This window comes from Miscanthus floridulus, chromosome 7 (assembly GCF_019320115.1).
Source record: "Miscanthus floridulus cultivar M001 chromosome 7, ASM1932011v1, whole genome shotgun sequence".
NCBI lineage: Eukaryota > Viridiplantae > Streptophyta > Magnoliopsida > Poales > Poaceae > Miscanthus > Miscanthus floridulus.
In genome coordinates this window covers 76,195,497-76,208,280 of record NC_089586.1, presented here as the reverse complement: position 1 = coordinate 76,208,280, position 12,784 = coordinate 76,195,497, and the positions used below count along the sequence as shown (strand labels likewise).

The 12,784-nt window shown below is 44.0% G+C and overlaps 1 long non-coding RNA gene across 2 annotated transcripts; it reads left to right on the top strand.

Moving 5' to 3' along the window:
* The first annotated feature begins 8,463 nt into the window (after nt 1-8,463).
* Nucleotides 8,464-12,575, top strand: LOC136463490 (uncharacterized). 2 transcript variants are annotated; one of them, XR_010761029.1, is made up of 5 exons: nt 8,464-8,732; nt 8,902-8,987; nt 9,334-11,374; nt 11,455-11,520; nt 11,794-12,575. It is a non-coding gene; the product is annotated as an uncharacterized lncRNA (long non-coding RNA). The 2 variants fall into 2 exon arrangements; XR_010761028.1 differs by having other exon boundaries at nt 8,902-11,374.
* The last annotated feature ends 209 nt before the right edge of the window (nt 12,576-12,784 follow it).

The following is a 12,784-nucleotide window of genomic DNA, read 5'->3' as shown; positions in this document are numbered from 1 at the left end:
TGATCTGGACATCACCAAGGATAGAGCAATACGACGAAGGAGAAGCAGAACACACACGAAGATTAGAACTCGACAGTACAGAAGAAGTCAGAGTAAACACTACCATGCAATCAGCAAGATACCTACAAGGACTAAGGCGCCACTACAACAAGAATACCCAGTCTCGATCATTACAAGTCGAAGACCTAGTACTAAGAAGAATACAAAAAACCGACGGACGCCACAAACTACTCAGTCCATGGCAAGGTCCTTTTATAGTCACAAAAGTCATCGGACCAGGCACATACAAGCTCATAATTGAAGACGGAAAAGAAGTCAACAATACATGGCACATCAGTCAGCTACGAAGATTCTACGCATAAAAACAACTCAAGGGAAAATTTGTATACAAGACACAAGAGATCAACGTTCATGATCAACAAAGATAGCGCTCAACAAAAACATATGTATCATTGTAACACATCAATATTCATGATCAATAAAGATGATTCTCTCTCGACAAACATATGTCTCATGGCTCTCTCCGAGTTGTTTCTTATATGCAAAATGGCTGAAAAGACGTCTGAGCATCCTGGCCGAGAGCAAAATAGCTAAAAAAATGCTTGAGCCCACCGATGAGGGTAGCTAACAAACTAAAACCCGAAATAAAAAGCAAAATGGCTGAAAAGACGCCTGAGCATCCCGGCCGAGAGCAAAATAGCTGAAAAGATGCTTGAGCCCGCCGATGAGGGTAGCCAACAAGCTAACACCCGAAATAAAATGCAAAATGGCTGAAAAGACGCCTGAGCATCCCGACCGAGAGCAAAATAGCTGAAAAGACGCTTGAGCCCGCCGATGAGGGTAGCTAACAAGCTAAAACCTGAAATAAAAAGCAAAATGGCTGAAAAGACGCCTAAGCATCCCGGCCGAGAGCAAAATAGCTGAAAAGATGCTTGAGCCCGCCGATGAGGGTAGCTAACAAGCTAACACCCGAAATAAAATGCAAAATGGCTGAAAATACGCCTGAGCATCCCGGCCGAGAGCAAAATAGCTGAAAAAATGCTTGAGCCCGCCGATGAGGGTAGCTAATGAGCTAACTCCCGAAACAAAAAGCAAAACGACTGAAACTAAGCCTGGGCATAGACCAGAGCAATTTCAAGACAAGACCCTCCAACTACTTGTTCCAAATAGCAAGAGGCTCGGGGGCTACACTAGAGATACCCAAGAACACAAAGACCTACATATAACGAGTTGTTTACATGGCATAGAAGAAGGCCAGACAAGCACTCGATAGATCAGGAAAGGTTGTCTACAAAAAGACCTACATATAACGAGTTGTTTACATGGCACGGAAGAAGGCCAGACAAGCACTTGATAGATCAAGAAAGGTTGTCAACACAAAGATCTATATATATAACGAGTTGTTTACATGGGACAGAAAAGTACTCGACAAATCAAGAAAGTTTGTCAAAATAGCACGCAAAGTTGTTTACAAGGCAAAGACAAAAGCAAGACAAAGTACTCGGCAAGTCAAGTAACTCTAACCAATTTGACAAATCATCCAAGGAATAAACAAGGCATCCAGGCAGAGAAGACATCAACAAAAAATCTTCATTCAAAAGAAGCATAATGTCAAATTACAAGGCACGGGCATAAAGGTCAAATACATCAAGCCTCGTCATCAGGAGGAGAGATAACAATATTAAGATTATCTACAATTCTACTAGCTAAGTCTTCAACCTCAGGCTCCATCCTCTAAACGGCATCAATGTACTCTTGACTATCAGCCTCCTCTGCTATCTTGGACAAAGGAGCCGCTGGAGCAAGAATCTAGACCTAGGCCAGGACATTCCTGGTACACAGTTGGGCGCACCTCTTCATGAACTCTTGAAAACAAGTCGGAATTCGAGGAATTAACTGAGCCCAAGATTGCCCATCATCCGCTGGAGTTTGAAGAACGTCGGCTACTGAACGAAAAGATTTCCACAAAGCCTTCTAGTTTTCAGTAGCCGTCGCCAACTTGCCAGACAAGTCTTTAATAGTTTTTTGGGCCTGCACAAGATCTCTATCAGCTCCACGCCTAATCAACTTAGCAAGCGCAAGTTCCTCCTTAGCATGAGTAATTACCTCCTTAGCCTTGTTGTGACTCGTACGAGCAAGAGTCTTCATTTCATCAACGCCCTCCGAGAGCTTCTGCTTTTTGACCCGGAGAGCTGGACAAGGCAACAAACAACAAGTTAGCAGAGAGGAGAGTTTGAATGCAGAAGGACACAAAAAGAACCCGCAATATCGTTGCACTCTTTCTTCACAGCCTCCAAGTTCTTCATGGCCTCCGAATTCTTTGAGGCCTCCTGGATAGCGGCATCCCTCTGCTTCTCAGCCTCAACAACCCGAGCACGAAGACCTTGTTCCTTCTTTTGATGCGTTTGACGCTCAGCCTTCATCTCGGCATGGTAGAGATCCAGCTCTGCCTTCAGGGCGCTCAACTCAGAAGACAACTTCTTCTCGGTTTCCGACGAGAAGAAGAAGTCAGTATGGTCCCGAGAGAAGGACTGAACAAAAAGAAAGAGAGAAAAAATACATAAGAACAGGAGAAAGATGAACACCCAAAGAAAGAACTTCAGAAAACTTACTTGGAGTTTTTCTCCAAAAGAAGTCGCAAAGGTCGCGAACTCTCCCCAAGAAGCAGTCAACTCTGAAAACCAATGAGTGGCATCAAATTGATGAACCACATCTTTAGCAGAAAGAGGAGCAGAGGGAGAAGACGACCGATGCGGAGAAGACAAGGCCAAAGACACATCATGGGAAGTTCCGACTGCTTCCCTAGATGAGTCCACCGTGATGGCCACGGTCACCTCCGGGGCAACCAAGACAGTAGCAGCATCGTCACCAGAAGGCCTTGTCGCCCCCACAACCAATTCACTAACAGTGCGATGCGAGTCCTGAGGCTCAGTACTCGGTGGCACAATAGAAGGCTGAGAAGAAGTCGATGGGGGATGAGAGAAGATGAAGACCTGAAAGTTGATAAAAGAACTCGCCAATGAGAACAAGAGAAAAGGAGAACAGAAACAAGGAGACGAAACCAGAATCCACTCACCCAGCTATCTTCTTCTTCGTAAAACAAAAAGAAGACCTCGTAGGAGGAACCACGGCAGCAAAAACATCCCCGCCACTAGACGGCAGGAGCGGTATAGCCGGTACCAGAGCCCCGAAAGAACTCGGTACCAGAGCTATGGAAGAACCCGGCTTTGGAGCCATGGAAGAACCCAGAGCAGGAGCCTCAGAAGAACTCGTACCCGACGGCCGGTTACTACAAAGAGGTCAAGACCAAAGTCAAAACAAAGAGGAGGAATTCAGCAGCAAGAAAATAAGAAAGCAACTCACCGCCGCATGATAAGGGGTGCATCATCATCCTCTTCTCCCTCGGTCTCGACCAAAGCCACCAAGGCACCAGCTGAAAAAAGAACAAAAGTACTCGGTTCAAGATAAAAACAAGAAGACAAAAGGACAGAGTGTATTAATATGCTCACCTAAGAGCATGCTAGCTACAACTGGAGTACTTGGATGAGTACTTGGCTGGCGAGACTTCTTGGAAGCGGGTAAACCAGATGAAGAACCATCCGCTCGCCCCCTCTTCAAGACACTACGAGGACCTTGAGGGACTAGATGAGGAACATATTCTTCATATACATGAACAAATCCAGAAGAAACTCTAGGAAACACTATGGTGATTGGGAACTTACTGGTTACAGAAGCCCCAGCAAGGTTCTCCCCAGCATTCACCATGGTAGGGAGGACATCAAGAGGGATTGGGTCAACAAAGCTACGCCCCAATTCCTACGAAGAAGAATAAAACAATAAGACAAGGAAAGCTAAGCAAAAATGGATACAGCAAAAGAAATACAGAAAGTACCCGAATGAAGAGAAAACGACTTATAGCTGGAGGCGGATTGTTGGCAGAGAACTCAGAGATAGTAAGCGAGACAACGCTTGCTCCTTTCAGCATCTTCTGGAGACGCTCGAGTACCTCCTCGTCGGTCAACTCAAGGGCTGGGACCATGCGTGAAGGATCCTCAGCCCTAGAGTACTCAAAGCCAAGGTGCTCTCGCTCCTTCAGAGGCTGAACACGGCGACAAAGAAAGATCAAGACAATATCGAAACCGGACAAGCCCTGCTATTTTAGAATACTTATCCTATCAAGAAATGGCTGGATTGCCTGAACCTCAGCAGTCGTCACAGGGTTCTTATCCCATCGGTCATTAACCAAGGGACCAGATCTAGAGTGAACAACAAGAGACGGAATCAGATTAGCAGCATAAAAGACCCTGGCAAAATTGAATCCCACAGCCACCAAGAACACTGGTGTCTTCGCGGCGGGGTTGGGGTTTCAGACGAAAGAAGTAGCGAAAGAGAGAAAGAGAAGGGGGAATTCCAAGGAAAGTTTCACAAAGATGAACAAAGATAGAAAGGTGAAGGACTGCATTGCGAGCAAGATGATTCAGGCAAATCCTAAAATAGTTGAGAAATTGATGAAGAAAGGCGGAGGCAGGAAGGCAGAGTCCAGCACGAATGAAGGAGACGAAAAGAACGATCTCACCAGGACCTAGAGTAGGGACCCGATGCTCGTCTGGAATTCTCCATTCAGCAATGGCCTTGCTCTAGAGCAAACCATCGCTGACAAGTTCCCGAAGCTGATCTTCGGTCGTCATCGGAGCCGGCCAAGCCTTCTGGGCAGCCCTCATGGCCACGAACTCTTGGTTCTCAATCACGGAAAGTGATGATTCCTCGTCCACGAAGGGTGCCTGGGACTTGCTCGCGGCCTCCTTCCTACCCATGTACTAATGGAGGCAAGAAGGAACTAGGGGAAGAGAAGGTTTTGACGGCAGCGGCAATGGCGACGGCGGATTTCTGAAAGCTAGGGTTTTAAGGCAAGAGAAGGGCAGTAAAGAAAAAGAAGATGAAGGGTCTTTAAATAGATTTTACAGCGATAAAAACGGCCCACCAGGCCCGTTAAAGCACTGTGTGAGAACGCAATGGTCCATTTACTGACACGGCTAAAATGATGGAGGGCACAAATCCACACAACAGTACAATTCAACGGGCAGATTTTAGACTTATCCATCCATCACTACGGCGGAGTTATCAGATTACTGCAAAAAACAACCTGTCAACCATGAAGAAAAGAAGGGCTACCTCACAAGGAACATAAGAACTCGGTTATTACGGAAAGAACTCGGGAATCTCATGAACAACAGGGACTACAGCAGAAAAATAAATGACAACTCAGAAGACAAGATTCGTTCCATTACAAGCGACTTCAAAAATAGAAGATTACAAATCTTACAAGACCCAACGAACTCGGTACCACGAAAAGCAAAGTAGCAAAGAGGAACACAGACACGGCTAGGCTCTAGAACGACTACGTGTCCCAAATCACTACTCGGTAGGACGAACCGCATTCGACTACACTGTTTTCTTCAAAGGACGGACGCAGTGCACCCAAGGCGGAAATTAGCAGAACGGCGGGACAACATGGAGCAGAGAAGGCCGGCAGGCATCTATCTACCCAAGTCCGATGTTATGCTGGATATGGTGTTGATCTGCACCGGACAGTCTCAAGAAAAGTGGCGAGGATCAACCCAGAACTGCCAGATGAAGGAACGAAGCCCACATCACAAGACTTCCTCCAACTACTGCCACGTACATCCTGGTACATTGCTGCTGTGGGATTAGCCTACCTCTAATCCCTATCACAAGACTTCCTCCAGCTACGACAGGACACACAGGAACTACAAAACACGCCCTAGGGCTACTCTACCTCACAAACTACCATATTCATGACTATAGAGACTTTAGAACAAGCAACAAAACGCTCAACGAATCAAGATAGCACTCCAGGAGGGTATTTATAGACCAAAGGTGCTGTGCACATGGATCAAGAGCACCAACGAAACAAGCCAAACAAAGGACAGTGAAAAGACAGAATTCAATGAAAGAGGACTCAGGCGTGAAGGAACAGTACTCAACAACAAGCATATTCGGGAGAATATACCAACATGGTACAACCCATGAACAAAAGGCATTTACACTCAACCACCACCATACAACTACATCTGACAACAGCAGACTATCAGAGAATACGCCAAGACCTTGCATCCGAGTTCTTCCTGAACAAAACAACCCAGATGTACACTCGGGGGCTGCAAAAGGAAAGGTATACAGTTCTTTCGAACAACTCAGATTCAAGACCCTCCAACTTTTTGTTCCAAATAGCAAGAGGCTCGGGGGCTACACTCAGTGAGTGCACTTTTTTCAAAAAAGCGCATGTCACTCGGAAGACTTCTTCAAGACAGATGACTTCAAGGCCACAAGATAAAAAGAACCCGGACATAGCTAAATCCGAGCTCTTTTCGACAAAAAGAACCCGGACATAGCTAAATCTGAGCTCTTTTCAACAAAGAAAACGGGTATATGCTCGGGAACCTTTCAACAAAGAGTCAAGGGGATTTCAAGAAAAGACCCTCAAAGCTCCTTGTGCCAAACAGCAAGAGGCTCGGGGGCTACATCCAAATGGGAGTACTTTTTTCTTCAAAAAAGTACACACCACGCAAAGATCTCACGAAGCGCTACACGGTTTCGCTCAAGAAAGCACTCGGACGACGCTTGTTCCTGCTCGACGAGACTTGAAGGAACAAGGCGAGGCTTCCAGAACTCAACCATGAAGTGCTCGGGGGCTTGTCGGTGCGGGACCCACGGGATACCCAGCAAGGAAGGGAGAAGACCTAGTCTAATGAGGATTCTTCTCCTGTAATCTTAGTACCAGTATTACTCTGTAATCCTACTAGGAACTCTCATCATAAACCGACTAGGACTCTGGCCTCCTAACTATATAAAGGAGGGCATGGCTCCTTGGATCGGGAGTTCAGACAACAATTATACAACACAACACTTTACAATCAATCCAACGCAAAGGCTAACACCGACTGGACGTAGGGCTATTACTCGATCTACGATCGAGGGCCCGAACCAGGATAAATCAACTGTCTCTTGCATTAACCATCGAGTTCTGCATACGCTGAAGCCCAAACATACTGCCCCAGGTACCCTCGTGGTAGGCTATCGGTGGTCAAACGTCGACAACTTTTCAATTCTAGAAGTATTCCTTCAAAGGCTTCACATACATTTGGTTCATTCACAACTCAAATGTCACATATTGATTAAGAACCTCGTGCTTTGCATTGTCTCTTAATTATATAAAACATATAAACACCCTTTTGTTTTATATCTATTAGAGTTTAGAATATTTTTTTAATTACAAATGTATTGCACATTCCTATAGTTATTATTTTTATCTAGTACTCCCTCCATCCAAAAATACATTGATTATTCTAAAGTCAAGCTATCTTAAGTTTGATCAAGTCTATAATATACATATATTACCAAACAAGTATCGTTGGATTCGCATAAAATCTGTTTTACATACCTATTTGGTGTCACAAACATTGATAATATATTCTCTTTAAACCTGGTCAACTTACAATAGTTTGACTTAGAGCAAAAGTAGCGTTACCCATTTTTCAGACAGAGAGCAGTAGATATTTATGAGATTTATTATTTGAAAGGATGAATGTACTGTGATTATGGATTTGTATAGCCTTGTGGACAAATTTATATAAAGTAGGAGATTTCACTCTTAAACAATCTTTGTGATAGAGGTCGAAGCTAATCATATCCTACCATAATAAGCATGCCCTTTAAGTACTTGTGACATACTCTAACATCTCCATAGTTGTAGCATGATCAACATTGGATGATCATACCTCGGTCAAAGCTGACGAGTTCGCTCAAACAGATGCTAACCCTTTTGTTTCTAGGATGTAGTCGGGAGATGGTGTGTTATGGACGTCACCATGGAGGAGGCAGTTATAGGCCCAAGGCACCAATGAAAGAAATGCATGGACAAAATCAACTTGACTCAGCGAAACACCACTTATAATGATGTTTACAATATGGCCTCAAGAGCATAGATGGCTTTGCTCGGCTAGTCTATAAGCCGCTTATGCTAATTTGTACGGCTTATACGAGCAGTCGAACACAACCGATAGTACTACTAACTCCCATTAATATTATGCTGGTGAAAAAGACAAGCAGAATAAGATCGCTACCCCAGCTGTGTTTTCTCCCGTCGGTCTAGCCCTTTCCCCTCGGCCCCGCGTCCTCCGTCAGCAGCAAAGAAGTATCCCTCGCGTGGCAACGAAACCGTCTGGAGAGATGTCTCCCATCGGTGGGGCACCGTTAGGAACCTAATCTGGTTCTTTTCGCATGCACCAACTGCACTCACGCGCTCTTTCCTGGTGTCTTTCGCGCCCAGAAATTGGATGGAGTGAATTATTTGGCCACGCGCCCAGCGCCCTGGCAGCTTTGACTCCCGTGGCCGTATCTGCTACTCCTCCCATCCCCCAAATTCTCTCTCCTCATGCACAACCACAGGCGTAGTCACGCAGGCCACCACCGGTCTCTAGCGCCGCTGCCGCCCAGCCAGCAATGCCGCGCCGCGCCCAACCACCCGCTTCGCCTCCTACCACCACGCCATTGCCGCCCGCCGCACCTGCCTCCAGTGGCGGCCACCGCCCTAGCGACCGGTGCGGCACCCAGAAACCAGCAGCGCCGCCCATTGCCCCCATCCACCATGCCGTCGGCCTCAACCAGCAGCAAGACCAAGCCTCCTGCAGTAGCTCCCTTTGGGCCCCAAGGTGCTGCAACTTCGATTTTGATTTCTTTCCCCATCGATTTTGCCCTGTTTAGATCGAAAATCAATTTTGCATCTTGTAATTAAGTTGCTTCCACCCTTGTTGATTGATGCTCTCATCTGATTTGTCTCCCATTTCAACTGCTCACTTCGGGGCTTCTTTGCTCTTGCAGCAGTGGACGTCTAGCAGGAGCAACCTGGACTACCAACTCTGGCACCCCCATCTGGTAGAACTCTCCTGTCACTGTCAAACATCAAGGTCAGACCACGCCTTGTCTCTCCTTCCTGGTTTCCTTTCTCCCTACACGAATTATTATCTAGCATATATGTTCTTCATTTGTGATAGCCTTGCTGTGGTGAATTAGCTACTATTTGGTTGCTAGCTGTTGTGATCTGCTCTATTTTGCGCAAATTTAGATATAACACAAATTTCAGTGGCTAATTTTGCTTTTGCTGCTCTATTTTTGCATTGTGATTCACTAGTTATGGTGTACTAGCTGGATAAAAATTTGTTATTATATCTTTTAGTGTTCTATTACTAGCTGTATATGAATTTTTATTTTGTTTGACTGAAGTAATTTGTGTTATGTCTGAATTGGTAACAGGTTCCTCACCGTGATCTAGTTGCCTATTGCTGCTTTATTTGGTTCTGTCTGTGAGCTGGCCTCGAAGTCTTGGACAACTATTGTGACTCTGCTAGCTACTAGTTAGCTCCTATCTTCTGACTCAAGTTGGCAGATAAGATATGACAGATCGTGGGTGGATGTTTAGTGGTTGGAAGCGTGGTAGGCTATCAAATGAATGGGTTGACAAAACAAAAGAGTTTTTGGATCATGCCTTCTCAATCCCTGAATTAGTTGAGTCTGATACAATTAGGTGCCCTTGTTCCATACGCTAGAATTTTTTTAGGCAAAAAGGCCTAGGATAGAGTTACATTTGTGCCACAATGGGTTCAAGGAAAATTACCAAACTTGGACAGCACATGGTGAGAGGCGGGGAAATCAGAACCTTGAGATTGGTTCTGAGGTAGAACATGAGGGATTTGGTGAGACAGATCGGATGGATGCTATGTTAGTTGACTTAGCTGGTGAGCATCCACCATTAAATGATGAAACACCAACTGGTTTTGCTGAAGCCTTCTATAGAATGGTTGTTAGTGCAGATGAGCAAGTACATGAGCAAACCTTGCATTCTAGTCTCTCTGTTGTTGCTTGTCTATTGGCCATTAAATCACAGTACAACCTTTCAGTAGCATGTTATGATGATTATATGGAACTGATGCATGAACTCCTTCCTCCTAATTCTAAGATTCCTAACAACTTCTACCGGTCTAGAAAACTACTGGCCTTGGTATGCCATACCATAAAATTGATGTCTATGATAAAAACTACATGTTGTACTACAAAGATAACAAGGATAAGGATAAGTGTGACATATGCGGTACCTCCTGCTATAAGGATGGATCAAACAAGGTTCCTAGTAAAGTGTTGCGCTACCTGCCCATTATAGATAGGTTACAAAGATTATATGCACATGAGGACACATCAAAACTCATGCGTTCACACAAAGAAAATCTAGCAAGCTCTACTAAAATGTTGCATCCATGTCATGGAGAGGCATGGAAGCAATTTGATGCTAATTTCCCAAACTTCGCAAAAGATGCTAGGAATGTAAGACTTGGTATTGCAACTGATGGGTTCATACCATATAAATTGAATGCAGCCTCTTACTCTTGTTGGCTAGTATTTTGGGTTCCCTATAATCTTCCACCTGGTGTTTGTATGAAGCATGAGTATATATTCCTTTCTATGGTCATCCCTGGACCAGAACACCCTGGAAAAAACCTAAGTATCTTGCTCCAACCTTTGGTAGATGAATTGATAGAGCTATGGGATGGGGTATGGACATGGGATGCTTCAGTGAAGCGAAGGTTGAAAATGAAAGCATCATACTTATGGTCTATACATGATTTTTCCTGCATATGGCATGTTTGCTGGATGGAGCACCCATGGGGTTTTTGCATGTCCACAATGCATGTGTGATTCTAATGCATATCGATTACTTAAAGGCTGTAAGGCTACCTGGTTTGACTACCATAGGCAGTTTCTTCCTGTAGACCATCCCTTTCGGATTCAAGAAAATGCTTTTCGCAAGGGCAAGGTAGTGTGAGAAGGCCCCCCTAGGTACTTAACATGAGAGGAGGTTAAGGCTCAGTTGTACAGACTGGTTGATGACAGAGACAAATATGGCAAAGAACACAACTGGACATATATAAGTTTGTGACTAACAATTATGACTAATAATTGTTGTTATTTTTAGGATGACTACAATGAAGCATTGCAAGAAAAGTATCTAGAGAACTGGCAAGAGCAACCTTTTGATGGTCAAATTGCATCTAATATTGGTCGTGGCTTGCCCCATGGTCGTCTTGCAATAGGAGATGGTACTATCAAGAAGGGTACAATAATTGATGCTGCTAAGGCAAGTGGGAGAAGGCCAGCAACCTCAAGGGCTTTTCAAAATCTGATGGCAAGATATGAGGAGTCAGTTGCAACCGTTGATTGCTTAACTCAACAAAATGCTGCCTTAGCTCAATAGAATGCCACATTGACTCGAGATGTGAAGCGTAATGGTTGTGTACTTGAGGTACAATTTTGTTTTGGCGCACTATCTGTCTGTAGTTGAAGATAAAAACACTAATCATGTTGGTAATTCTTCACTTGCAGCTCATTATTAATGAAGTACAGATAGAGATACCACCTGACCTGCTTTAGGAAGAAGAAAATGAGATGGTAAGATTAAATCTTAAACTGTTTTCACTCTATCCAACTGAATAATCATGTTTTTTTGTGATTTGTATGTTCCTTTCATAGTGAAATGTTTCTAGCCTTTATTTGGTACATATGGGCATTCATATTCATGATCCATATTAAGTTATCACATTGTCATACTTTAAATATATGTTTTTTGTGATCTACATGTTTCTTTCATAGTTAATTATTTCTAAAATTTATATGGTCTACATATTCTCATGAATGGTCCTATTTATTTTGTTTTGGATATAGGGAGGAGCTATAGATGGATCCTCTCATGCTTCAGCCAACCTGGACAACAGTGATGGCCATTGATTTGTGTGATGGCAGGAAGTATTTAGTGGAGCTATATTCTTTTGCTCATGGGACTACAGGTTATGGCAACATCCAGGGAGGGGCTATAGATGGATCCTCTCATGCTTTAGCCAACCTAGACAACAGGGATGGCCTGATTTGTGTGATGGCAGGAAATATTTTGTGGGCCGTAGTCTTTTCTTCATCGGACTACAGGTATGGCTACTACCAGCAAGTTGGAAGGGCATGTGTTGTGCACAGAGGTATTTTGGTCATCACACAACAAATGCGGATTCTGCATTTCTGCTATTCAAGGCATGTGTACAAGACTGCTAGTTGTGAAGTAGCAGCTACATATTGTCTATGCACCGTATGCATGCTTGTGCAGAAACAACTACATATTACCATCAAAGCTGCATTCTGGTACCAGCAGATTGCTAGTTACCAGCAAATGGCCTCCTGAAGGGTCAAGGCATGTCATCTTGAAGCAATAGGTGCCAGATTAAGTATTGAAGGCATGTGTGTTTGTGTAGCAGCAAGTTGTGTTGGGAGCGAGATATTGCCTTCATAGGCACCTGTTAGGAAACTGCCATTTGAACCAATGGCTGTTAGGTATCTAACTAGGAACCATACTTCAAATTGTGCTACCTATTAGGTACCTAACTAGAAGGCTAACTAGCTGGTAGTAACTATAATTTAGCTTTGCATTGAGTTGTATTTGTTATGAACAACTTGAATGATATTTTAAGACCATCTATAATATTTATATTACTTGAGTATGGATGAATGGTTGAATGACTTGCTATATAATATTGTTGCATCGAGTGGTTAAATCAGCTGCTGTTAACAGTAATTCTAATGGCTCAAATAAACTAAAAATTTTGAATGTGCAAATTGGTGGGCAGATCATTTCCTGTCAGAGATACCCTAACGGTATGTAACTGACAGG